Source organism: Octopus bimaculoides, chromosome 2, assembly GCF_001194135.2.
Source record: "Octopus bimaculoides isolate UCB-OBI-ISO-001 chromosome 2, ASM119413v2, whole genome shotgun sequence".
Lineage (NCBI taxonomy): Eukaryota > Metazoa > Mollusca > Cephalopoda > Octopoda > Octopodidae > Octopus > Octopus bimaculoides.
In genome coordinates, this window is record NC_068982.1 from 43,376,576 (window position 1) to 43,381,696 (window position 5,121).

Genomic DNA, 5,121 nt, shown 5'->3' on the forward strand with positions numbered 1-5,121 from the left:
TATATATATATTAGGGTAAAGTATACATGTACGTTTTTAGCATTTACTTACTCGTGGGTGCTTTAGGGAATTTAATTACGAAATAAACCTATAAGTATCGAATATGTAGCTATGGCAATGCGTATTAGACACCAGGCTTACATAAACGTAAAGGAAAACGGTTTTAGTTTCCACGAGAAGGATAACATTTCAAGAGAAATCTAACACTATTGTATTAATAACATAGACAAATACAGGTATATCAAATATCATACAACTTAAATTCATGTTTATTAAAATTGTCTAGTCCTCTACAGGTTGTGTCATAATTGTTAAAGGCAATTGAGACTAACTCCATATGAGAAAAGAAGATAATCTGGCAAGAAACAAGAATTCTCCAAAGTTAACATGCTATTAAGGAAAAAGACAGATTTATTGTCTGGTGATAAGAGGACAGTTGCGTACACATGTTCCCGCCTCAGTAGGACATCATCAGCACTATTGTCCTACCCTACCTTCAGAAGCCAAGGGATATGGATATATGCAAAGAATAGTACACATTTATGGCCTAAGTAATTTGCTTATACTATGAGAAATGAGCTACGAAAAATAACTTAGAGCAACCAGTCGCATGTATTGAACAACACAGACAAATACTGGTTTATAAGATATCATCAACATAAATTCTTGATTTATCAAAATTATCTCTGCCTCTAGAGGTTATGTCACAAGTGCTAAATGACAATTGAGACCGGATCCATATGGAAAGAGTATAGGCAATCTCACGAATGAAGTATTTTCTGAAATTGACGTACAATTACAGAAAAGATAGGCTTATTGTTTGGTGATAAGAGGAAAATCGTGGATAGACGTTTCTGTCTCTATAGGCGTCATCAAAACCTACTTACCTTCATTCGGAACAATTCTGGTCCTTTTATACTGATTTTCATTTTGGGCAACACCGAGTATTTTTCCATGCTGGGTGGAAGTGTGGATTGTATGATTTGTTCTTTCCTTTTTTTTTTTTTTTTCTCTCTTTGATTACTCTTTCACCTGCCTCTTTCCATTTCTCTCTCTATTCTTCTTCTTAAGTATTTAAATTTGCGTTCATAGATGAGGTGTGTTTCCATCATAACGCTATGGAGACAGACAATTAGCATCATCATTATGGATTTTTGTGATTCGGAAAAGATTGACATTTGTATGTATGTACGTATGTATTATGTATGTATGTATGTATGTATGTATGTATCAATGTGTGTGTGTGTGTGTGTGTGTGTGTGTGTGTGTGTGTGTGTGTGTAGTTGACTCATTAGCTAAGACTCATAACACAAGAAATAAACATAAAGAAAATAACCCTGAAAACGAGGAAAAAAGGGTCATCTTTAGTAATAAGGAAATAGCGAAAGGTCTTGAAAATGAAACATGTGATTGTTCCAATAAAAATAGAAATAAATGTCCATTAAGAAATTTTTGTAGAGAAAAAGTATAATATATATAGGTGTTAAGTATCGTCAGAGGGGCAGGATTACTACTATATAGGCTCCACGGAAAATCATGTAAAAAGCAGGATAGCCAACCATGAAAGTACTTTTAGAGACAAGAGGAAAGAAATTAGCACTAGATTAAGTAGATTAATTTGGGAAATTCAGGGCAAAATAAGGAATATACACTGAAGTGGAAAGTAATGAGCAGGGCAAAAATCTTATAGGAATGGAAGCAAAAGGTATGACATATGCGTTGAGGAAATTTTCCAGATCATTACATTCAAGCACAAATTAATCAACAATTAAAGAGAAAGAGGATTTTGTTGCCCACATAGGATTAAATATACGTTTAATAAATTCAAATAAATAAAATTAAATAGGCATTATTGGAATAGATATACAGCTAGTAATTTCATATAAATATAATTAAATAGGCATTATGTGAATAAATAAATATCTAGAAATATATCAATAGAGGAATACACATTGAAACTCTTACTGTTACCTGATGCATTAAGATAAATAATTTAACAATTATATTAAATAAATGAGGGATAGAGAATTTGTTACATTCATAAGGGAAAAGAAATATATGTATGTATAAATATATATATATATATGTACATATGTGTGTGTATATGCATGTATATATATATATATGTATATATATATATGTATATATATATATGTGTGTGTGCATATATATTTATGTATACATATACACGTGTGTGTATGTATGTATATATATATGTGTATATATATGCGTGTGCATATATATTTATGTATATATATACATGTGAGTATGCGTGTGTGTGGATGTGTGTATGTGTGTATGCATGTATGTATATATTTAATAAATTATATTTAAATAAACACTCCGGGAATGATAAAAATTAAAATAAACATAGGAAATAACATTAAAATGAAATGTACCCTCACCATTTGAAAATAGTCTAAATCCATACATGTGATACATAAAATTAATTTAACTAAAAATATATATAATAACCTAAACTATCAACAGATAAGACTAATACATCTGAATAAATAAAGATTGTAATGAAAATTGAAATTTTCACAGCTAAAAAGTAGAAGTTAAATAGATATATTGATTTGGATTCTTGCTAATATATATATTTTATTTTTATTCTTTTCACAAGTGAGTAGAAATAGGAGTGGTAGCCAGCCCTGATAGAACTGACCTAGAGAGGATGGTAGTATATCCCAGATCCTTAAAACTACAATTAGCCATTGTTCACTGTGGTCGTAGTTTAACCTCAAGCTATTTTCAGAAAGGAATCCAAAAGATACACATGCCGACACACACAGCACAAGCACACAGAGGTATGCTGCTATCTCAGTCTGTAAGCAACTCTCCATCCATTAGGATGTGAACGAATATTTGTCAATTCTTGCCCTGAAGAGGTCTTCTGCTCATATAGTCTCATCCTTTCATCTGATGATACGTTGCGATAGAATCATGCGACTTCTTTGGGTATGTATTCTAGGTTATCAGACAAAGAGTGTTGCCCAAGGAGCTGCCTTCCAAGTTTTATGATGTTATCAGCCCCATGTATGCAAACTTGGTCAAGGGATGCACTTCGATACTTGGTGGTTAAAAGATGTTGCCGAAGAGATATGATGCGACATTCAAAGCCATTTTGGATTGATGTTAAGCCTTTGCCATCTTGTTTTCGTTTTAGGTAGAGGTGGTCAACATCATTGTTTATGTGGAAATTATGTGTGCTTGTTAGTATTTTTCAGGTTTTCACATCAATGGCTCGGATTTCAACAAGCGTCTAATCAAGCAACCCAAATGTTGGTATAAGTACTGGCACTGCAAACACATTGTGGGCCACTGTTTTATTGAATGCAGAGAGTTTCTGAAGTCCAAATTTTCTTTATTTAGCTGTAATATTCTTTAGTGACACGTGTTTTGTTACAGGTGCCATTGTAAGATATACTTTCATCCACCCTAGATTCCTGTAACATTCCTTGTCAGATACAGAGTAAACAGTCAAATCATTGATGGAGATGTTACTGGTCTGGTTTATAGTCTTCCCCCTTTTCACAATAATATAACAACATTTATCCTGACCAAACTCCAACCCTGCATCCTTTGAGAATGCTGTAACTAAGTCAAGGTTTCTTTTTATCTCATGCATATTCTTTGCATAAAGTTTTAAGTCATCCACAAACAAACAATGTGTAATTTTGGTATTTCTGTTTCCGTGTGAACCAGTGAAATATCCTTCAGACTTCCTTAACATGAAAGACAAGCGGTTTACAGAAAGTATAAACAACATCACAGAGAGGCTGTCTCCTTGGAATATGCCTTTATGATATTGTATTCTATCAGTGATAATATAGTCACGCTTTGTGTATAATTTCAAGATGGTGTCCCACGATGAAGTCAGGTCAGCTATGGCTTTGACTATTCTCACTGGAATTTTAGCAAGTTGAAGGGCTTCTAGCATCCAAGAGTGGGGAACAGAGTCAAAGGCTATGTATGTATGTATGTATGTATGTATGTATGTATGTATGTATGGGAGCTGACTTCTGGTCGGTTTAGAATGATTTGTAGGTCTTAGGAGCCATATAAGACGTCATCAGCGGTGGGAAAACCAAACTTCAGATGTTTCTTAGAATGAAATAATCTAGAAGAGGTCTTACTAAGTTACTAGTCGGCTTCCAACATACACGCATGTGCATGTGTAAGCATGTATATATATATATATATATAGCAACGATAAGGCCAACGGTTTCCTATATTTAGGAGCCAAATCTCTCTCAAATAACACCCTGCCGTTTTTTAAACATGGAAGCACACATTGAATAACGTAGTTCCTGATACGCTCTATCAGAATAAAAGACGGAATGGTCATAGTTGGAATTCCATTCGGTTTCAGGTCTACCATCAACTACAAGAACTCAAACCACCGTCACCATTACAGCTGTTGTTACTGTTGCTGTTGCTGCTGATATTGCAACAACAACAACAACAACAACAACTACCACTACTACTACTACAACTACCACTACTACTACTACAACTACTACTACTACTACTACTACTACTACTACTACTACTACTACTAATACTACTACTACTACTAATACTACTAGCCATGCTAGGCATATTGAATTGCGAGTAAGGCTAAGAGTTCGCATGCAATAGATACGTGTTTCGAAAAGAGAGAGAATTATGTGTGAGAAAGGCGGTACTTAGATTGTACATCAAAGTGAACTTATCTAATTAAGGGAAAGATGTGACCTGATATTAGCCATTAAACAGAATTTGATAATTAAATTATATTATCAATTGTATGAAATATTCTAAGTTTAGGGGCCCATAGCGATTAAAGTGTGAAGAGTTTAGGAAATAATCTAAGCGTACAAAATGTAATCATGTAATACACATACAGACATTCATATGCGTGAGTGTGTGTGTGTGTGTGTGTGTGTGTGTGTGTGTGTGTGCATGTGTGTGTGTGTGTGTGTGTGTGTGTGTGTGTGTGTGTGCCTGTCTGTCTGGCTATGTGTCTGTGTGTCTCTGTGTATGTATACATATATATATATATTTAATATATATATTCTCATACAATGCATATATATATATACACACACACATACTTTTTATGTACATATATATGCA

General features: G+C 33.7%; 1 long non-coding RNA gene across 1 annotated transcript in view; it reads right to left on the bottom strand.

Annotated features, from left to right (window-relative positions):
- LOC106880769 (uncharacterized) overlaps window positions 1-5,121 on the bottom strand; it is a 27,512-nt gene that overhangs the window by 17,022 nt on the left and 5,369 nt on the right. The window contains exon 2 of the long non-coding RNA XR_001410777.2: window positions 888-1,116. This is a non-coding gene — a long non-coding RNA (uncharacterized LOC106880769). The remainder of the gene's footprint in view (window positions 1-887; window positions 1,117-5,121) is intronic.